Source organism: Falco cherrug, chromosome 9, assembly GCF_023634085.1.
Source record: "Falco cherrug isolate bFalChe1 chromosome 9, bFalChe1.pri, whole genome shotgun sequence".
Lineage (NCBI taxonomy): Eukaryota > Metazoa > Chordata > Aves > Falconiformes > Falconidae > Falco > Falco cherrug.
In genome coordinates, this window is record NC_073705.1 from 24012700 (window position 1) to 24036305 (window position 23606).

A 23606-nucleotide genomic window follows, 5' to 3' on the forward strand; every position below is an offset into this window, starting at 1 on the left:
CATATTTTGTACAGGACGAAGCACCACTACCAGAAAAGAATGGCAGAAGAATAATGTCTGAGATGGCTGATGCAGATTCCTAATCATTTGCAAAAAAAAAAATAAATAAAATAAAAGGTACAGTTCTGGATTTTAGTGCCCCTTATTTATTGGGACTGAACTGAACCCAATTAATTTTATACAAACTGCAAAATAATCTGCAGATGAGAAATACTTAAAACTCTCTGAGCTCAATATAGTTCAAGCCAGAAAAAAAATTTAATTACCAAGTGGATGGTTGCATGGATGGATGGGTGGATGGGTGGATGAATAACATCATGCAAAAAGCTTCAAACTTCTGAAAATTTTCCAAAAAAAAAAAAAAAAAGGCAGATTTCTCTCTGCCCTGATAGCTTTCTAATCCATGTTTCAGGCAGCAGAAATACCAAGTAAGATCCATGCATCTAGAACTTGCTTTTTTGTTCTTGGTATGTAAGAACACACATATGACCCATTCCTACCCATAGCAATATAGTATGCAGTGAAGCATTACATGAATTAAAGATGAAATGACATTATTCATAGTAGAGAAGGAAACAATTTCCATAGTACAGAAGACACAATGCCTGGTTCTTTGCCACTCATTCTAATCTAACCAAGCAGCTGCCATGCTATTAATTTGAACTTACATAGTATCTTCCAGTTGATTTTTATTATGGCTATTGTTACTGATTTTGATCTAACCTCCACTGTGTTTTCTAACAAGAAAATAGGGAAAGAGAAGAGCTGATATCCATGAGAACAAAGATAAATTGCTAGGAATAAATTATCACGTTTCATGTATCAAGTTTTATTGGAAATAATAGAAAAACCATTTATCAAAAGGTCTGAAGAACATATGATCCTTGATTGTCAGCCTCTATTCATGTAAAGAATATTTATCATTCTCAAGGGGATTAATACATTTTTATAGGCACTTGACTAGCTAGTCATGAATCATTGTATATTTTCTAGATCCTAATTAAATCAGAAATTCAAAAAGTAATAATTAAAAACTTTTCAATTATATCCATATAGGTCTTGATTCATAGGGGCACCTGCGGAAATGCCATAGTTTGTTGGTTTAATAGGTGTGCTTATCTACCTGATTGGAGTTAACCACCTTTCTGAAAATCAGCTGTACCTTTCAATTTCATTACATAAAACCAAACTGGATCCAAGGACTCAGTGAATTTACTAGTTCCTTTTCACCAACTTTAACTGACTCTCTGGTGCCTTCAGTACAGCAAGTGGTGTGGCCACCCATCTCACGAACTGTGCAGTAGTCCTACAAAATTAATAGAAAAGACTGAGAATGACAGATGATTTCTATACATGAAGAGGATGAATGACCCAGGGTCTCTCTAGCTTGGAAAAGAAATCAGAATATACCTAGAGGTACATCAGTCCTTATAAGCAGTGTTTTTAAAATGCTTCCTAAGCATCCTTCCCTGGCCCTGCTCAGAGACAGGATATAGAGCTAGGTGGACCTGATTGACCCTTGCTTGTGTGTAGCCATTGTTCCTGCAGAAATCCACAGGTCTGTTTCCGTATTGACCCAGGAATTAACCAAGAAACTTTCTTCTTGGCAACAAGCTTCTTGACTGATTTGTAATAAATTGTGAAGAACAACAGGAAAAGATGTTGTGCCATTTTATTTATTCTTTTTAAAGTATTTTCTGCATTATTTGTCTAACTTTGTATATCTTCAAAAGGTGAGTGGTATTCCTACCTATGTTTTACTTTATTCTGTCATCATCTTCCCTGATGCTCATCCCAAGCAAACAGAAAAGAAACCAAACTCATAATTATAAACATGATATAAATGATAATCATTGCTGAAATTAAAAAAAAGGAAGCTGTTCAGTGCAACACATGAATAAAAGGTCCCTACTATAATTAGATTGCAGTATAGAGAAGAAGTAAAAATTAGCAACAAATAGAACAGAGGAGCTCAGAAATGAACAAGAAGAAACAGAATGTAATGATGCTTAAAATACCAATGCCAATGGCAATGATGCCAAAACCTTTGCAGAAGGGATTTTTCTGGACAGAAAGAACTGGTGCACTCCTGCATTTTATCTGGGGCTGCAAATTAAAAGGCACTCCAGCTGTTCTTTTTCACTCTTACTGGTACATGAGGACAACAACATAGACTTCATTAGAGTCCACTTCTGTTGGAAGATACAGCTAAGAAGCTGTGCACCCAACTAGCATTAAACTTGACATAAACTTTAGATTTTCTACAAGCAGTTTTTTTCATTTCAAAGTCATTTCTAGGTCAAGCAGCTTACAGTTCTTGAAGGTTCACCTGGAATTCTGGATTTCACTAACACATGCCTGTGTTAGTCAGGCCAAGGTAAATTAGAAGCACTTTATGCAATTTTTAGAAACCACTTCACAGAAAAAATCTGATTGTCCTATTTGCCACGGCACACCTGATGGAGACATGCTCCTGAGCCATAAGGGAACAATGTGGAAGGAATTCCTTTCCTTTTGAGAGCTTTTAAAATATTTAATGCCCATGGACTGGATTCTCTGAACCAAAAGCGCTCTGGATCCTGTAAGAAGGAACATATAGCTGAAAATAAATGGATTTCAACTTCATACAGATAATTGCCCTTATTATTTTCCTATTTAATTGCTCTGCTTGATTGCAATTGCAACACACATACCACTTAGTAGCCTTGCTGGCATTACAAAGAGACATTTTTTGGATTGGTTTTTTGATTAATCACATTTGTATGCTGAAGTCTAAAGCTGGTTAAAGATTTTCTAAGGAAACACATCTTTCTGTCAGAAAATGTGCCAGATTAAATTTCTTTCATGGGAACCACTGATTTCAGTAAAACTGAGCATCAAAATTGGAAATAAAGCATGGGACATCTTGTACAATAATAAACCAGATGATGCAAAATGTAAATTTAGAGATAATATTGGAAAAGCTGAGATCCAAAGTAATAGACTTTCAAAAATGCTGTTCTTGATGAAAGATTAAGACAAAAAGTTGTCAGAATTTCAGAGATTTTCATGAAGTAGACATCTATTCCCTTTTAGCTCTCTTGAGCATAGAGTTTATCAAGACTCCACGCCATTAAAATTCCTATATTCACTATCATCTTCACTACTTGGCATTGATGGATAAGCAAAGCCACTACAAACAAAATATTGGTACCCAAAACTGAACGACATAAATGCACTGGACTCTTAGAAATCATTTATCTTCAAGTCAGAAACAAGGGGAATAGCTTAAATTACGTAAAAGCTCTCCCCAGTATCTCTCCAGCTATCCCTCTTTTGGTCCATTTTGAGATTTAGATCCATGTTTAATAAGTATTCAAGCATGTGCTTTGCTTTAAGCACAAGTAATAGTGTGGCCATCTACTCATAGGCTTAGAGTGATATGTATAATTACACCTAAATAATTGAGAAATTTATTCTAGAGGGGCTTGACAAAGACACCATTTTCCAATGCATTTCTAAAATTCCTGGAACATTTAAGTCCCCACCTGAAGAAGGAACTACAGGTGACACAAGTACAGTTTGCTTAAAGGATCTCTCCACTAGGATTTTTTTTAACCCTGTAACTATGCTTTGTGAAGAGGAAAATACAGATACTATTTTCTGTGTTCTTCAGGTTGTGTGCTTTTCTTTTAAATTCTGTATTTATCACTAACCTTGGGTTAAACTAAAATAATTTCTGCCTATCCAAAGTCCTCGCTGTGACAGCTTTACTGCCTAAGTTCTGTTCCTGTAGACTCCCTTTATGCTGAACTGCTGACAGCTACAACGAAGGAAAAGGCTCAGATTTGCAGAGGCAGTTATTTGGAATTCTTTACATTCTCTTTCACATAACCCTATTACACTGCTGTCAACTTTTACCAGCCTTTACTACATTTTCTTTCCAAACAAATGCAATTTTCAAGGAACATATCCAACTGGCAAATGTCGAAAATGAAACACACTGTCCAAAGAGACAAGGTTAGCAGTGTTATGAGCTTCATATATTCCCATCAATTAGAAATGTGCCATCAACCACAAAGACATAAGCACCTCAGATCTAGGAGAAGCTTAGGAGCTTTTCCATTCCTGAAATCCCTGCAAAGACTGACAGACATCTGGGCAGACCTTTCTCCACAAGTGACCAGAACAACACTGCTCACATCCTTCCAAAAGACTCATCAGATAGGCAGTGATTTCTGACACTGTAATCCTTCCAGACACTAACTGAGGGATTTCTGCTGCTACAGGTAGCCTTTTGAGAGCTTGATATCTTTTATGACCCTGTCATACTGCTGCATGACTGCACTGGAACTGAATTCACATAGGAAAGTACTGGGACAGTTCATCACTTGTTTCTGTACTCTGGAGCCAGCCATGTCCTATGTCTATGTCTTTGATCACTCAAAATATTTGACAGTTTTCCCCCACAGGATGCTTAACAACAAGGCCACAATGTGGTGCTTAATCACGCTGCTGTGGATTTGGTTTGGCCACAAAGCAGTTCTGCCTCCAGTTCAAGAGGGAAATTTAAAAAGTAATGAAAAAATGTATTTGCACTTAATGACAAACAAAGTGTAACCAGTACTTCTCCAACTCATAAGAAAGTTATGGTTTTGACTGGAATTATATCTTTTGCCTGCTTTTATCCACACACATAAGGATTCTAGGATGCTTTTATCTAAAGTAGATCACAGAATCACAGAATACTTACGGTTGGAAGGGGCCACCTGAAATTATCTTGTCTAACCCCCTGCTAAAGCAGGCTCACTCAGAGCAGGTTGCACAGGGTCACATCCAGGCAGGTTTCGAATGTCTCCAGAGAAGAAGACCCCACAGCCTCTCTGGGCAGCCTGGGCCAGTGCTCTGTCACCCTCAACGTAAAGAAGTTCTTCCTCATATTCAGCTGGAGCTGCCTGTGCTGCAGTTTGTGCCCGTTGCCCCTTGTCCTGTCGCTGGGCACAACTGAAAAGAGCCTGGCCCGTCCTCTGACACTCGCCCGTAAGATATTTGTGGGCACGGGTAAGATCCCCTCTCAGTCTTCTCTTCTCCAGGCTAAACAGGCCCAGCTCTCTCAGCCTTTCCTCACTAGCGAGATGCTCTGGTCCCTTGACCATCTTTGCAGCCCTCCGCTGGACCCTCCCCAGCAGTTCCCCCTCTCTCCTGGACTGGGGAGCCCAGAACTGGACCCAGCACTCCAGGGGCGGCCTCACCAGGGCAGAGCAGAGGGGCAGGATCATCCCCCTCGACCTGCTGGCCACGTTCCTCCTAATGCACCCCAGCCTCCCACTGGCCTTCTTGGCCACCAGGGCACACTGCTGGCCCATGGGCAACTTGCTGTCCACCAGAACCCCCAGGTCCTTCTCTGCCGAGCTGCCCCCCAGCAGCTGTACTAGTCCAGTGGGTTGTTCCTTCCAAGGTGCAGGAACTTAAACTTGCCCTTACGGAACTCCATTATGTTCCTCTCCACCCAACTAACTCTCCAGCCTGTTCAGGTCTTGCTGAATGACAATGCAGCCTCCTGGTGTATCAGACACTCCTCCCAGTTTTGTATCAACAGTTCTATACTTTCTGTCTCTTTAGCTTCAGTAATAACATCCATGCAGTATTTTCTGCTGTACTGTACAAAATCTGACAGCTTCTTCCCACAGAAATGTGTTAGTCTTTCATATGCTAAGGAGAAGCAGGAGCTGCCTTTCAGTGTTTGTAGTAGTCTGTACAACAGCTATATTTCCATTGTTATTTCTTTCACTTAAAACTAAGTACAGATGGAAAAATCCTCCATTTTCTACTTATAACTGAAAGGCTGGTGTTGTATTTTTACATTGTTAAAAGTGTTTATTACATACTGTCACATGTGCAATAAAATATTATGACATCTTTAACTTGTAGCACGAACAGATACAGAATTTAAGTGGATAAAGTTTGAAAAGGCATATTGGCAACCCAGATCTGTCCCCTAGGCTTTGGGGGTTTCCAATGGTAACCACCTTCACTGTAGGCTACCCTAAGGGCGCAGGATGCTGGTAAAGCTAAGCCAATATTATGGTTCATATTACTTGACAGCAGCTGTGTGCTCTTGGTCCCTCCTGCCCACCACGCTGGCTCTGGTGCACATTTGACCCTATGGCAAGTCAATCTGGGAGCAAAACTGGCAAACCTTCTGAGACAAAGCAATCCAGATGCTAAGTGATATGCTCTAGACTCATAGCTATGGCTGACATGCCATGGACCAAGGTAATTGCCAACAAAGTTTGAATATGGGATATTAATACAGAGCCATCTCTTTTGAGATGGATGGCACTTGCTAAAAGCAACATAAAACACTCCTGCAACGTCCCTCCTCCACACAACACAGCTCCTCCCCTTCCTGGTTCAGTTATTCATGAGAGTTGAGTTTAGAGAGAAGGAAATTTGAGAACTTGAATGGTGTGCCAAAGATCTCTCTGCAAGTGCATTCCTTATAGCAATGGCACTGCAGCATGCAAACGCTTTGAGGAAATACAGGACCACCAGCTGTCAAAACATATAGAATCATAGAACTGTTTAGGTTGGAAAAGACCTTTAAGATCATTGAGTCCAGCCACTAACCTAACACTGCCAAGTTACCACTAAACCATGTCCCTAAGCACCACACCTACACATCTTTTAAATATCTCCAGGGATGATGACTCAACCACTTCCCTGGGCAGCCTGTTCCAGTGCTTGACAATCTTTTCAGTGAATAAATTTTTCCTAATATCCAATCTAAACCTCCCCTGCTGCAGCTTGAGGCCATTTCCCCTCATCCTATCCCTTGCTTCTTGGGAGAAGAGACTGATACCCATCTCACTACAAGTTCCTTTCAGTCAGTACATGGGACACCACATCAAGAAAATTATTTGTCAAAAAAATTATTCAGGAAAAAACATATCCCTAGCAACTTACCAGAGACACAGTTCAGGACAGACAGGCTTTCCTCTGCAGATGGAGCCCCGGACACGACTTGAGATCCACGCTAAGTCCCTTGGCCTTGCCAGTCCCCTTCCTGTGTCATCAGTATCTTTGCAGGTCAGCCTATCCTGTGTAGCAAAATTTGAGTGTTTCATCAAATATTCCTGGAGAAAATGTCATTCTGTGCCCTCTCTACCAAACCTGCTCAGACACTTACACACAACAGCTTCAGCTTCAAAGCAGGACCTTACACATGGCTTAGCCACCAGAGAGAGGTTGTTTATTTTGGCCACAGTTTATGTGTGCTTTTGTGCATTGAAAATCACAGTCCTTGGCTGAGCCATTTCACAAAATATCTTAAGGATCTGATCCATCCCTTGTTGAATGGTGGCAGAACTCCTACTGACACCATGAAAACAAGATCAAGCGCTAATCTTTTACAGAAAGCATGAATGCTTTTTTTGTCAGATCCTAAACCACAAATACTACTCAGGTCACTGTGTTTTTCTGCTGTGTGTTGTTTAATATTTGCCCAGTGTTGGGTTTGCTATAGCTTGTATTAAAATCCTTTTAGGAAAGGAGTAAAAAGAAAGGGGAGGAGAGGAAGGGAGAGGAGATGAGATGGAGGTGCAGCTTTCATGGCTTTTTTAATGATGAGAAAAACCATTACTTTGTCCTGACAATAATAACAATTACTGTAGAAACTATAACCAAAGAGGACACAGACAAAACCCCGGGTTATTTGCAAAGAAATTTGGAGGCCAGCATAAGAAGTTCATGGAAAAGAAAGCAGGACAATATGGTGCTAAAGGGAAAAACAGGCCAGATGATATCTAAAGCAAATTAGCCAATGTTCATTTGACTTCAGTAAAGTTATTACACCTTACCTCAGTTTTGGCCTATCTACTAATTGCTCAACTTATGAATAGCAATGAGATTTGAGCATATTATGCTTAAATTATGTTGTTTACACAAATATTGGCTGGATTTTGAAAGCTAATAACAATTTGAATTCATACTTACCTTATCCAAGCTGCCAGCAATTTAGCATAAATACCAAGTTCTGCCTGGAAATGGAAAAAAAGAGATGGAAAGTTTTACATCGTTTTAAAGGTCTCTTGGAATGCTTTATAGCAAATACATCTTAAAAGGAAATAGGAACTGAGGTAGGACTGTGAACCCACCTATAAATCTAGAGCAATTTAAGTAAAATTATTTTAGATTTCCAGCTTAAAGTTTTTCTCTGGACTTTCCAATGCATTAAAAACAAAGGTGGGGTTTTTTTTAAGATCTGCAGTTCTTAAAACTTGAAACCAATAGCAAATTGATGAAAGAAGCTGATTTTACATTTGAAAAGTAGTACATTGTATTACAGCTAATGTCCAAATTACTCATCAAATAGTATTTTATTTCCCTTGTTGAATTTTCTTCTGAATTTTTAGTTTAACTAATTAAGCACCAATTGACATTTCCTCACAAAGCACAGAAACTTTCACTGCATATAAGCAACCCATCCCACCTGCCTGGGAGTGATATCTGCTTTACAGCATATGGGCCCATCTATGGCTATGGAGAGAGTGAGAAATACCCAAGGAAGCAGAATTTGCCCATTCAGTAACTCCAAAAAGTTTTGTAAGGACGCTTGGAAGAGCAGTAGTCAAAGACAGGAAAATACCTACCAGACGGCTGTGGCTGGCAGCACGCTGCAATTGCCCAACTATGTCATGTACCACACCTTCGTATGATACTGCACTGGAGCAGGAGCTTGATTCCCTTTGACAGTCATGTTATGGGGGTTCATTCCTGTCCTCTGTGAAATGGGCTTTCTTATCTTCCTCCCACTTTGCAGCATGGCTCTGATTTTCAGCTGAGATAACTGCCCATAGTTCTTGCCCACAGCGCTGGCATTCTTGTACAGGGGGTGGTATAAGACCTACGTGTTGTTATCATGCATGAAACACTCCATAAGGTCTCGGCATCATTAGTGTTGCTACCTGGAAAACAGAATCTGTGCAATTTCTATGCAGCTGTCATAGACTTATTTCATCTACCAGAGAGAAATGTGACCCCAGGTACCACAGGTATGTCTATGACTTTCCAAGGAGTGATGAAATCTCATGTTGAATGCTACTGAGTATCTCTGTGCAATTGTTCCTGGGTTCTGTAAAGTTCCTCCTGTGGTACTGCCATCCACCTCACCTCTTCAGGGGGCCTTTTCCAATAACCTTGTAGAAGCCATTGTGCCAGGATGTTTTCTTGCATAAAGGGAAAAGGATGTCACTCTCTGGTATCGTTTCTTCTTCTCTCTTTCCCTTGTACTTCATGGGTAGATCAGGACCCTTCTGTGGTGTTTGAAATGCCAGCTGCTGGGCCTTTAATCAAGCACCTGGCTCTTTTCAAAATGAAGATCAGAAAACAGTTCTTGAACATCTCTTCTGCCTCTTAAAATGGAGCCTTTGTGTCCATGAATGCTCTTTCATGGCTTTTCACGTTCAGACGAAAGGAGCTTCCCTGGGCAGGCTATGGATGCACAGTGAAACCCAGGGTATTTTTGTGTGATGTCTGGTCACCAATGCCAGCACTGTGTCAACTCATTTCTGAAAAGAAAGTAAGAGAAAATACCAACCCAGTCCTAAAACATAGCTGTAGCCGTTCTTTGTAGCCACCTTAGGTCAGTACTTGTCCCTTTCATCTGTAAATTGGCAGCATTAGTGTCTGATTCTATGATGACACCAGGAAATTCCCTGAAGTCCCTAGTATTCCCTTAGAATAAAATTAGCAGGGGGAATGAAGGAGGTGTGCAGTGTGCTTCAAAAAAGGGAAAGCACACCTTTGTTTTTATTTGAGCTGGTATAATAATGCACCCCAGCTCAGAAAATACCCCCCACCCTTGTTTAGACAAAAACAGAGAACGCTCAGCTTGTGTAGGAATTGCACCTGTCCAGCTGCAGAGACAGCAGGTTGGGTGGCACTCGGTCCACCCAAGCAAGACCAAGAGCAAGAGTCCATGCTCTTCTCCTCTTGGCATACTCCTGAAATTTTGCAGGAACATGGATCCTCCTAGTGACCCCAGCATTCCCTCCAAGGACAAAGGCACCAGAAGCACATGGCTGACCTTGGCAGGACAGCACGGTTTACTTCTTGCCTTGTTTGTCTTGTGCAGGCTGTTTCCAAAGTTTTGGAGTTAGTGCTGAGATCCAAGTCCTTTGGGTATTTTCTTACTGGAAGGGGAAGTTTATGTGTATTTTGGGAAAATATGTTTTCATTTAGTTTCCTTGTTGTCCCTCCTTCAGGGTCTATTTTTTCCAAGTGTTAGAAAAATAAAATTTTGGGTTTCAAAGGGTCCTACAAATGTACCAAACACGTTCCAGATGCCAAAGAGAAAAAAAATCCACTGTATGAAGTGGTCAGCTTTGGTTCACCCAGGCACAACTGCCTCAGCAGCCTGCCTTCCCAGTAGCTTACTGTGTCCCCTACAGCAGATGAATAAAATGTCTGTGGGAAATGATTTGTTGGTAAGGTAATAGCACTTCTTCCTTCCAAAATATGTTTGCCAACACAGAAAGCCACTCTGACCACTGTACTCGGGTTGTTCCTCGCATTAAAAAAAAGGAAGGAGCAAGAACCTTTAAGCAGAAAGTGGCACAGCAGCGTAGGGCTCACGCCAAGCAGGAAGCAGCTATAATGGTGAAGCAGATGCTATGGACCATTACCCTGTGGCCCCTGCCCCCACGTACCTCTGCACAGCAATGAAAGATGGGCAAGTGGGAGTTAATAGCTTTGACCACTCTTCAATACAACCAGGAGCAGCATGTGACAAGCAGAGTGCTTGGGAAGGGGGGAGACCAAGCCACCTCCCTGTGCCTGGCTGCTCAGCAACTAATTGTGTACTCTTCATTTAAAAATGTCCCAGGGCTGTTTAACTTCATCCCAAACTTCTGAAAGCCTGGAATTCTGACACCACACACCAGAACATTTTACAGAGATGGATGAAAAGCGATGTTCACTGGGTACAACTTTCCCTGCCTGGCTCTGCAGCTCTCCACCTCCAGCTGCAAGCTCGGCAGCAGTAAGGCTTCAAGCACAGCAAAGCACTGGGCCGCAGCTGTGCTCAGCAACATAGGAAAGCACTTCCACTAACTTTTCCTGTCAGTCTCAGCACTTAGGCTGGTGTTGCTCCCCTCCGCAGGAGAGCAGAGCTCCCAGTCAACCTACAGGAGCCACCTGCTTTCCGCTCATCAAGCTGCCCATCTTCTGTCATGCATCTTCCTTATAGATGAGGTTTGGTCCCCCAGCCCTTGCTCACCCAGGTCGGTTTGCATTGTTAAGGTAATGAGCTCCATTTCAAGAGGATCTTCCCTCCAGATGGATTCAAAGCATTTTGCAAACTGTTACTTAATTGAGCAAGGCAAACCCAGCAGGGAAAGCTCTCCTTAACGCTGCACAACAAATCCATTTTGGAATTTGGGAAACAGATGTTTTACCGCCAGCCCAGCACAAGTAATGATGGCTATTGGTAAGAAAACTCAGACTGGGGAGAAGTATCTGAGTGTATCACAGGTACCAAGTCAGATAACTTACGATTTCATCCAAACAAGAAGCACCATAAAAGGGAGGGTGGTTCTTTTCTTCCACAGCTCCCAGGGAAGGGTTGCTCCAGAGGTTCACTGAGCTTCTAGAGATGAACGTCCAGGTTCTTGCCTCCATGTTCTGAGACAGAGCAGTCAATGGGGAATAACTTAAAATAGGTTACTAAAAGGTTTTCTTGGTTTTCAATTTCTCGTGTTCCTTATTGTCTGTCTTTTTCCCAGATCTTAAAGGCCCCTAGACTTCAAGATGGTGATGAAGGTCAAAACCCCTGAATCCTCCATAAGATTTTTGAGACTGCAGTGCTGGAAGAAGAAACGTATCAGCAGAAGAATCTCTGCAGATATAAAATACTCTCATTCCATTGGCTTTGGTCATGCTATGCGAGTTATACAAGCACAAGATGTGTCCTCAGATTCTCTTCTGACTAATTCTTTGACTTTGCTGGGTGAATAAGGCCCTTGCTTGGCAAACCCTGTGCTCTTACCTAATGTAATCACACAGACAAAGCCTGCCTGGATGCATGCCCACATTCAGGAAAGCTGTAGAATCCACCGGATGGGAAAACTGGAGGACACCATAGGCCAAAATGTCCACTGACCTCTCGCATGCACGTCTCCCACCACTCCCCATGGGACACGCTGGCCAGGAAGACTGGATTAAGGTCCCTCCTACAATATGAAATGCTAGGATGGCAGCAAGACTACTGTAAAGAAGAGTACAGAAATTAGCTACCCTTAAAACACTGAGGAAACCTTCACCCAAACTGTCCATGCCCCAAAAACCTACTGTGGAGGTAGGTCAGGAAGAATGATGGGATTTAGCTGGCCACCAAAGCCCAGCTGTGGAGATAGCCAAGGACTTTTTACCTGTGCCATGAGGAGGACAAGTGGAGGTTGCTACAGTTTCCCCGTCTAGGAGAAGTTACCACATTGACAGTGCCAAACTGAAACAAGGCTCCTTTCATGCCGGGATGGGACTTGACCAATCATGCTTTTATCTGATTGTGTTCCACTTCATGTTTTCCAGGCACACTAAAAAGCTGTGACTAAATAGGTAACTTCAGTGTGGAAATTTCCATTTTAAACTAGCATCTTTCCAAAAAAGAAAAAAACTTTGGAAAATAGACAGCTGCCCAAAGGCTACCTTATTTGCATAATGAGTGCTCCCCATCAAACAGAAAAATTAAAGTCCTTTGAGTTCAGATTTAACATTAGCTACATTCTTGAAAACTGCCCCAGGGTGCAGAAATATGCATAAGTGTTTCTACTCTGGTGCCAGAAGTGATTGTACCTTCAGGAAATGCTTTTTAAACCAGTTTCTGACTCTCACTCAAACTACTTAAATACCTTCTTGCAGTTCACATGCTGAGTTTTGTTACAGATTCCACCATAAATGCTGAATCCCAAACAACCCTCAAACTACACCCTTTGAAAAGCATAGGAATCACACAGGGATAAGGGATGCTTATTTCCAGCAGGATCTGCCACAAACCATAGGACTCCCCCCGCCCCTATATCTGATGACTTTCTAAAGTCCTCTCATTCATATAATAATGGCATTGTCTGCAAGGCTCTTTGATGCCTGGGAGGCTTGAAGAATGGTTAGAAGACTTGTTTGGGAAGTTTTCTTAAGTTTCACATTTTTCTACTGTTAAGATTTGTATAAAAGCAAGGTAAGAAAATTGTTCATGTTTCATTATTGAGAATGCAGCCACCACTGAGCAGCCACAATAAGACTTCTCTCCCTTCAGGCAACAACCCACTAGACAAGTTTAAGTCCATTATTTCTACAGAGATCTCATTTGCATGGAATATTTTCAAACGGTCTCATAAGCAGCAAATTTAAGAACAAGACATTGCAAAATATGAGCAAAAAATGGGACTCCTCTTTTATTTCCCTGCAGTGTTGAATTTGGTTTTAAACCCCATGAACACAGAAAAAGACATAGCTCTGGCTTTCACAAGGATTAAAAAAAAAAAAAAAAAAAAAAGAAGAAAACGGAAAAGACTTTTTTGGTTTGACTTGCTATTTACCCAGATTTTCTAAATTCTGTGTATGATTTTCTAAATTCAAAGTATAGCAAGTATGAAGAGAAAGAGGACGCTTTCCTATGAAACTTGATGAAAAGCACATGGTCCTTTTATTCTTACATTGCATCTCTCTCTGAAACGGCACAGAGAAGTCTCAGCACACAGTGATCACTTACACTTTTTGCATTGTCAGCTACAAGAAAATCTAACCAGAATGAGGACTTTGGTTAGGAACAGGAGTATACTTCTCATCATCCTATAAAACATTTGCTGAAGTAGGAAACAACATCTTTTCCTCAGTAAAAAGGAGTGTGGATGCCTTTTACAAACTACATATATGGATCAAATATTGGTTTGTTTTCTAGTGGTTCTCCATTGTCCCATCAGTAAAACACAATTATTTAACAGTAAGGGTGACCTGGAGTAAGAACAATCAGCAAAGGGAATTGGTGGGATCTTGCTGTCTTCTGGTTAAGACAGGAGCAGATCTGGAAGTTCTGCTTTGTTGAAGACATGATCTGCTGGACTCCAATAAGGGGTAATCAAAGAAATCCCATGGTCGATGTTATAAATATCTTAAAGGTCAGTTTTGAACTTAAAATCTCACTTGACACCTGTTGTGTTAGCTTGCAAGTTGAACTCATGCTCAAGCTCAAGTCCTAGACCTTTGATTCACATGATGTCTCTAATCTGAAACATGCCAAGTATCTTGCCTGAAGCTCACACAAACAGATGAAAGGAATTGGCTTGAACTGAATTTGCCCCCTAACTGGGGTACATGGACAGTACAGAGGATTCAGGTATCATGTTGAAGATAATAGCTTAAGAAACCAAGCAGGTAGGAAAATGTTTGCAAAAAATCTCAGTGCCTGTGCTTTACGATCAGTTCTGCTAAATAAACTGATCAGCTCTAAATAGACTGTATTGCTAATTTCTAGTCTTTATCTCCCATATTAAAGATTTCTATCACCTCACTGAGGAGCAGACTCACTGTCCTACGGGCTAGCTGGCCAGTCACACCCCGTAAGTTACAACTGAGACAAAGAATCATAGAATCATTTAGGTTGGAAAAGACCTTTAAGATCATCAAGTCCAACTGTTAACCCAGCACTGCCAAATGCACCAGTAAACCATGTCCCTGGACACCACAGCTATGCATTTTTTAAGTACTTCCAGGGATGGTGATTCCACCACCTCCCTGGGCAGCCTGTTCCAGTGCTTGACCACCCTTTCAGTGAAGAAATTTTTCCTAATATCCAATCTAAACCTCCCCTGGTGTAACCTCCCCTGTTTCCTCTTGTCCTGTTGCTTATTATCTGGGAGAAGAGACCGACCCCCACCTGCCTGCAGCCTCCTGTCAGAGAGCTGTAGAGAGCCACTATTAGCCACCACTATTTCATATTTATTTCTACATTATTATATAATTACATGCAGTGAACAGACATGGAAAACAATCACAGCCTGAGCACGGAGACTTTCTGTACAGACAAAATGACTGCATTTACAAAGTATATTATTACTAGCACCTAATTTAGCCTGTCAGAGTAACACTATGAGGGACTAATTAAAGCAAAAGCAGAACAAATGCTTGCACTCAAGAAAAACACCAGGGAAAATGTAGACAGATTTTACCAATCTGCACATATCTCATGCCTGTCAATGTGAAGTGTTTCTGAGGTGGTACATTTTACCTGTTTTAAAGCAGTCTGTTCCACTAAGATAGCTCTCAATTTCAAGAGTGGATCACTGGCACTCACTAATTGCCCAGATTTGCTTCCTTGACCAAGCTTAAGACTGAATTTTGAGCCTCCAGCCACATTTTTTAAGTTTTCTTCTGCTTTTCATGGTCCCAGAAATCTATATTCTAAATATGATGAATCTCCCATGAGAAGAAACAAACAAATCAACAAACAACAGGACAGATGAGGAGAAGGAGAAGAAAGAGAGATAGCATGGTATTCTCAGCACAGCTGTTGGACCAACTCACTGTCATTTGCTTGCATAAAGTAAGCAAAAACTACCAAGATATTTTGCAGGGGATTGAATTAATCCAGTGCAGGGCTTGGGCAAAGGGAGAGAGGATCCTCTCTGTATTTACCACTATGAATGTCCTTTTGTAGACACTCTTCATAGTGTCTCTCTTGTCCTTATCCACACACCCCTGTACCACCACCCAGCCTCCATCTCTCAGTGATGGTGGAGACAGCAGCCAGCCCACAGCACTTCTGCCACACTTCACCTCACTGAGCAAAAGCCCAGCAGCCCCTTCATAGAAGCAGTCTTGTATGCAAGGAAGAGGGTACAAGAATTTGAGTATAAAATTACTCAAGAAGCAAAAATGAGTATTTTTCATACACTTTTGAGCCCTGCGCAAGTGTTAATTTTTATCACATGTTCTGGCAGGACAAATGTGGGTCTTAACTGTATTGGTCAGGCCACGCTGATGGGCATACAATGCGGAAATGTACTTCTGCTGCACATCAAGCAGGAAGATTTCTGTGTTGCTGAGGTTGTTATATGTCAAGCACTGGGTATTGCAGCAAATTAAGATCTTTCTCACCAGAGGCCATTATTCAGAGGATGCCCTGAAAAGGCCTGTTTTAAAACTCACTGAAGCTACAGGATTTCAAGACCACTAGTTACAGAGGCAGTTCATCTAGTAACTGGGCTTCTGTCCACAAATGCGTTTCTGATCATCGTCATGCTCATCCTCATCGTTTCTGGCTGAAGCCAGGTACTCTTGAATACCTGTTTAGTGTTTGGAGTACATACTCTGAGAATGAGAATTTGCAATTACATATTCTCAGTACCTAAAATTACCTCACTTTTGCTATTAGCAGTTGGGATGTAGAATCTACAAGGCCTTGAAGAAGACATGCTTCTGCTTTATGCTTCTGAGGTTCAGCCAGGCAACAAGCCCGGGAGACAGGACACAAAGCTGCGCATCCCAAAATCCATCACTTTGCTACTGCAGCATTTTCCATTGAATGGTATTTTCCACAAACACATATACATGCATATTTATAGTATGCCTGCAGAGATCATATTTTTCCTATACTCCCAAATTCTAACTCTTCTCCAGCTCTACTGCATTCTTTCTCATCTGTTCTGTCTGTAGGTTAAAATATATTATCTTTTAAAAGTGTGTCTACTAGATAAAGCAAAAGCATATAAATCTAATGAATCAACCACAAGTCAGCTATGTGATGACATTTGGTGGCAGTTCCCAGCACAGGTTTTGGCCACAGAGTGGTGCAGCAGTGGTGATAGCTCCAGATGAGAAGAGCAGCTGGACTAAGCTTCAGGAGGGATGGCTCCATCCTCTCCTGTGGGCAGACCACTTGAATGGCAGAAAATAGGGTGTGTGTAGTGGTTCAAGTCAGGGCAATGACAAAGAGGTTTAGTGTTCACACAGGAAGACTTTCAGAACTGAGGTATGAAAGACATTTTAAAATAGAGCTAGGAGCTTAAAGAAGATGGTCACTCCAATGCCAGTTTTCTTTCTCATCTAAGCTGCAGAATATCTTTCAAAGTCCATCCCTTTCAAACAGTTCCTGAAGGCCCACATGTTTTCTTAAGCAAGGCAAATCTGGTCCCCTCTATTGTTTCATTCACAGAGTCGTTCATAATAATATTATTCCCTGGGCAGTTACTAGATCACATTCTTCCCTCTTGTTTTGTGCTAGAGATGCTCGTAGCAGCCTCTTTGGACAGCTCGATCCATTGCTTAGACCCCAACAACATTACAGGGGTTGTCCTCAATGAGATTATCTTCCTCGTTCAGAAAGGCAATTCAGTGAAACCAGCCAGCTGCCATAGTAGTCAACAGTCTTGGAAAGGTGCTGCAGCCACTCAGCTGCTCATCAGCTACATGGGCTCTGTAAGAACTGGCCATGCCTTCCCGGTGCAGTTGTCTCAGTGCAGCCCATCTGTACCCAAACCCAATTGACTCCCCTCCCTTCTGGCTCCAAGTCAATGGGGAGAAGAAACTTCTTTAAACCTGGGAAAAACAGAACAGGCTGAGGGTGAACATACATACATTGAATTTTGCCACTGGTTCTGGTGTCTTGGGGGCTTTTGATCCCCTGGGCCTCTCATTTTCAACATGACATGCTGTCAAAGTCTCAAAATGTGGCAAATGACCCAAGCAGTTGGGGAGGTCCCTGGAGGTCGGTACGAGAGGTGGGTATACAGCATATGCATCCAGGCAACATGCCTTTGCTATCTACAATAACATCCCAGCCTGAAGGGGCAGTGGATGTTTTCCGAACAGTCCAGTTTTTATTCATCTTAAGATTGGTTGTCAGAGAGACAGGAGCTGAGCTGTCTTAGAAAAATAGTCAGAGGTTGGTGTACAATTACACTGTATTACCCTCCCTCAGTCAGATAAATCACTTTTGGGGGAAGAGGTTCATAACAATTCCAGACATGCCTAATAGTTCCACTGCGAGTCTCTGGACAAAGCCTGGGACTGAAAACAAAATGAAATCATTACATAAAATTATTTATATATAGTGTTTGAGAGTCCCAGCTGAAATGAGACCTTCCTTTCTAGTGGGTGCTGTGCCGAGCCAGCCAGAGGCAGCTCCTGCCTGAAGTATTTGCCATCTCAACAGAAAGGAGGGCAGAGAGGCACCTGCTCCTTCTCTTCCCACAGGCATGGGGCTGGAGGAGGTCTGGGGCCGGCCAAGGCTGGCGTGCATGGCAGCAGAGAGCAGAGGTTTTGCAACATTGCATAAACCAGGTAGTCTGCTGAGCCTTATTTTTATTGTTGTTATTATTAAATACATTACCAGAGCCTCCTGAAGCCACATAAACCAAGATAATTTCCTCAAGCTGCGCTCCAAGAGGCATATTACACCCCCCACCAAACTTATTAAGTGAAGTATGCATATTATCTTTGCTTATGGTTTTTAAGCCTCGTCAATGCTATTGTAATTGTGTTCATAACACAGATCAATAAGTACAGTTAAAATAGGCCCTGCCTGCCTCAGGGGAAAGGCATTAAAAGTAGCTGGGTAACAGCTTTTTCAGAGATCTTTCTGCCCACCAAGCAAAGGGAGCTCACTTTAAACTCTCATCTTCTCAGGAAAAGATCTTATTTGCAACTCAATCTTTGAATTGGTTTTGAAACAGAAGATGGCAACAGCTTTCACTTGGAATTAAGGAATCAAGTTAACTGGGCAGAGTTTTTTTTAAAAAAGTTCTAAATCTTAAAGCATTTTAAATTAATCCACATTGAAAAACACACATTCCCACCCCATCAGCACTGGCAGGTTTCAGCCGCCACTTGGGTGTAATCAGAGATCAACAAAGATCACGCAGGTAAAGTTTGTGTCCACTTCACTAGTGGACAACATGAAATACAAAAGATACCAAAAGCCAATAAGATAAATGAAAAATACGTTCACTTCTTGCCATGTTGAAGAAATCTTTGAGTGTGTTTGTTACTTGCTCCAAAATGAAATATGCCTTGCTATTTATGCAGCAAAATAGCATATTTCCGAAGACATAAATAAATATATCAAAGGTGAAACACTGAGGAGTTTATTAGCTTAGTTATTAAGAGCTCTTTACACTTAACAACCTAAAGCATACACAGAGCAATTTGTAATCAGCATTTTCTAAGCTCTGAATAATCCATTCCTTAAGCAAGTTTTGCTGCTTCCTTGAAAACAACTTTCATGTCTTCAGACCTTCACTGAAGAAAGCCAAATTCATTAAAGCAACTTCTTAGTTATGCCTTTCTCCCCCTAATTCCATCGTATCTCCCGTTCTCAACTGAGTTAATTTGTAATCAGAGCTACAGAGCCTCCTGCCAGGGCAGGGTTCAGCCCTGGGAGAACATCTCGTGGACAGGATTCCAGCTGGGTAAGGGACCAGCACAGTCCAGGGATATGACCACCGGCAGAGCTGTTAGCTGGAGCCTGAGGCCTTTCCCCCCCCTTTTCCTGGTCACACCATCTCCTTGAAGCACAGATCTCCTCCCTCCACAGGCATCTCCTCTCCCATCTAGACTGCATTCCCTCATTGCTCTATTCCTCCCTGATACACAAACTCCCATCTTCTCCCATCTCCTTCAGCTCTGCCAATCACTGCAGTACTTGAGTACTCCCTCCCTTCACTAGTCACTTTTTTCTTTCATCTTCCTTTTCTCTTTTCCCCTTTTCCTTGTTGGTTTACTCTCTTTTCAACATAATCTATATTGAAAAAATATTTCTGCTGCTAACTAGCATTTCTGTTGTGCTTATCCAAGCCTTACACACATTACCCAGTTTAGATTAATGTATTCTCTTAATCACATTGCTGCCTAGCTGCAATACATCATCTTAAGCCAAACTAGCAATATGCAGTGTACCTAAAGAGATCTCCGAGGGAGTAAACAAACCTACAGTTTCTTGCAATGACCATGCAAGTGAGACACCTTCTGGCAAGGGTAACATGAAACAGACAGTATCTTAACAAGTAACACCCTTTTTTTTAAGTAATCCTTTAAAACATTCCCAAGACAGAGGTGAGTAGGATCAGAGAAGCAAAATTCATGTTCAGACATAAATCCTGAAAATCTGTGCCATTTTTACAGACTTACCTTACACCTGAGAATCATAGCATAGGCACTTCAGCTTCTTGTACCAACCATCCATTTAAACGACACTCCTCTCTTTCTCTGAACTGGAAGGCTTTAGGGATCATCTCATAGCAGTTCTTAAAATTGTCCTCAAAATCAAAAGATGAAGAATATGTAAGTGTCTGTAACACCCACCTGGTAGCTTTCAGTATGGCCACACCACCATCTGGCACAACAAGATGCTCTGTGACCATCCCTGTAGTCTTCACATTCACTTGCTCTTGGTGTTTTTACCATTAATCTCAAATAAATAATATTAGACTGACAGAATATGGTGAATCTAAGAACATTATACGGCCAGTCACTTCAATCACAGTCAGTAGGAGAAGGGGTGGCTTTGCAAGAGGACAATGAAGGAGGGAATCAGTAAATGAATGACAATATTAAGTCTAGCTACCATGGGCCAGGCTAAGGGTCTGTCTCCCACTAACAAGCATAATGCTCTGGGCAGCACCTTTTTTGTCATGGCACAACAACGTAACATCAACAAGTCATGCTGTAACACACAGTTATTTTGATTGTTTTTCAAACCTATATACTTTCCAGTATTTTACAAACACACATTCTGAGTAAGGGGAAGACAGAGACCCAGGAGCTTTATTCTGAAATAATACAGTATTTCCCAAATCTGAAATGAGTAGAAATATTTTCGTGAACTAACTTATATATTGAAAGGAAGGTCTTTAAAATATAAAATAATTCCAATTCAAATACCGTAGTAAGGTGCTAATGCAAAAGCTCAGCTCTAAAAGTGGCATCAGTGTAAACTAAAAGGACCGCTAAAACAGGTCCTCATTCTTACATTTCTGTTGCTAACACTGAGATCAAATAGGATCATGCTGGCAGCAATGTAGAGAAAAATAAATTATTATAAAAAATCCAAACTTAAACAGCTAAAATACAGGATACATTATTCCAATAGAAGCTGACACATACACAGCGGCATCATCAGAATGATTTTATTTTATTTGACAACATCGTGAATTATTAGGAAGAGCTAGTTCAGTGGATAGGAAATTCCAAAACACACATCGGCTTCCTAACCTCTCATAACCTCCTCTGAACCTAATGAACATACTAGACATATATACAAGAAAAGTCTATTCAACAGATTCTAAATAGGAAAAGAACAAATTCTGGCACTGCTCTGTTTCCCGTTTATGGACGTGATTGAAAACAAAACCTCCCTTGCACTGTATTTGAATGATTGAGTCATATAGTCCTTGTTTGTATTCTCAGGGTCTTGGAGACCATTGATTTGGAATGCAGGAAATAATTTTTTCTTTGTTCAGATTCATTGTAATTTAGTGCAGAGGGAAGGACAACATTTACCTTTTTCTGCAGTATGGGACATACTTTCACAAGGATTTTACACCCTTCTTTTCCTCTCACAGTAGTTTTAAAGCATTCTTAGCTTTGATGGCATCTTTTGTCCTAGCTGGTGGTGTCTGCTGGAGATTAATGCCTAGTTAATAGAAGACTATACAAAACCATCAGCAAGCAAATTAAAATGATCTAAGAGCCCTTTCTGGCTTTACACTTTTTGAAACCATTAAAAAGAGAGACAAGCATACCTGTGCCATTGTAAGGAAAAAAACCCCCACTGTAATATTTAATCTGCTCACAGTTTCTGGGAACCTGTCCAATGATGTATGACTGCCAGAGGAAAACTATTGTCTCCCTGGGGGCTACACTGGAGCAGGGCTCCCTGGTACTTCATCATCCTCCACTGCACAAAGCCCTTCTACCTAAGGTAGCTTCCCTTAAAGGTGATTGCACTGAAGGGCGTTATTTGCAGTCTTAAACTTAGGCAGAGACTTAGGTGTTTTGCAGGAGCAGGAGGAAAGCATAGAGCACTACAGAAGGGAGCAAATATAACCACTATTTTATAAAAGAAAAATGTGGCTATTTAAACCTTTTCTCCTTCTCCACTAGCCATTTTTTCCTTTTGTAGCAATGATCACACAGGTCAAAATAAAAAACGTGGGGTGGAACAGACCATTGTGGCTCTAATATTGCCTGAAGGAAGGATGTCTGCATTTCTAGTCTTCAGAGTTTTAGTCTTCAGACAGTTCAACCAAAGATTGGGTTTTTTCCCTTTACTTTTGAAAAAAAGTAGCTATTTTCCACAGGAAAAAAAATTAAAAAGAATGGGATTTTTGTAAGAAAAACAATTTTTTATGGTTTTTTTTTTTCCTTTGGCTGAAATAAGTTCTCAGTGCTTGGGTTTCTGCAAGAAGTCACAATATTGTCTGGAAAATCAACCAATTAATAACAGGTAACACCACGGGAACCGCTCCAGAGTAAATCCCTCCTCTTCCTGGTGTACAGCTCTTCAGAAGTTGTGCAGAATATATTTCCTCCTTCCACAGGCGAGAGGGACTTGGATCATTTCATTCCTCCCATTCTGGCCTTCTAGAAACACCCACAAGCTGAAAACTCCTAAGGGGAGGGGGGAACCCTAAGCCACTCATTTTTCACCCTCCTTGGTCTGGTGAAAGGAAAAGCCTGCTCTCCTGGCTGGTCTGCAGCCCTGCAAACAACACAAGAGGGCTCTGTGGCTGCACACAGCCAGCCCCACCGCATGCCACACCGCTCGGCCATGGAGTTTTCCTCACCTGGCCCTTCTGGACCGGCCACCACCGCTGAGCGCGGGCTGGTGGCATCCCTCTCCCCAGGCCCAGCGTAGAGAATGAGATGTCCCTTCCCCTGCCCTCCAGCTGCCCCCACCGCTTCACCGGCTTGGCCGGGGGGCTGGGATGCCTCTGGGCAGCGGCGGTGGGGAAGTGACCTGGCGAAGTGACCTGGCGTGGGGCAGCAGAGCAGGCGGCAGGCCTGCCCCGGGCGCCATGTGCGGGCAGTCGTGCTGTGCTGGAAGTGCCTGCCCTCCGCTCTGAGTCATATTTATCGCTCTCCAAAGAACTTCAGAGCAGGCAAAGCTCTTAGTTTCATTTTAGCTCTTTCTCTTCTGAGATCATTAAAACTTTGGCTGCAGGCAGAGCTGGCCATGTGGCTGGTGTCTGCAGTGTGTGAGCGGGAACAGCTCCCTCTTGGGCCTGAGCCCCATCTCCATCCCCATCTCCCATTCCTGGGGTTTCTCCCAGGTGCCAGTCACTGCTCCTGCCCCAGGAGCCATAGCCTGAGGCTATGAGGTGGATCTTCATCTTTACCCTTTTGCTACTATGGCCCAGCTCGTTTTTCTCAGGAGATATTTCCAGAGAATTTCCCCACCTGTCTCACAAATCTGTGGGATTTGTTCCAGTGAGAAAATCCACCCCTTCTTACTGACAAGCTGTGACATTTGCTGAGGGCCCTACTCAGCCCCAGGAATTTCAGGTGGCTGCTGGCTCCATCACAGCTTTCACATTGATCGGTTTCTCCGTGTTTCTGCAAAAGCAGACAGATAC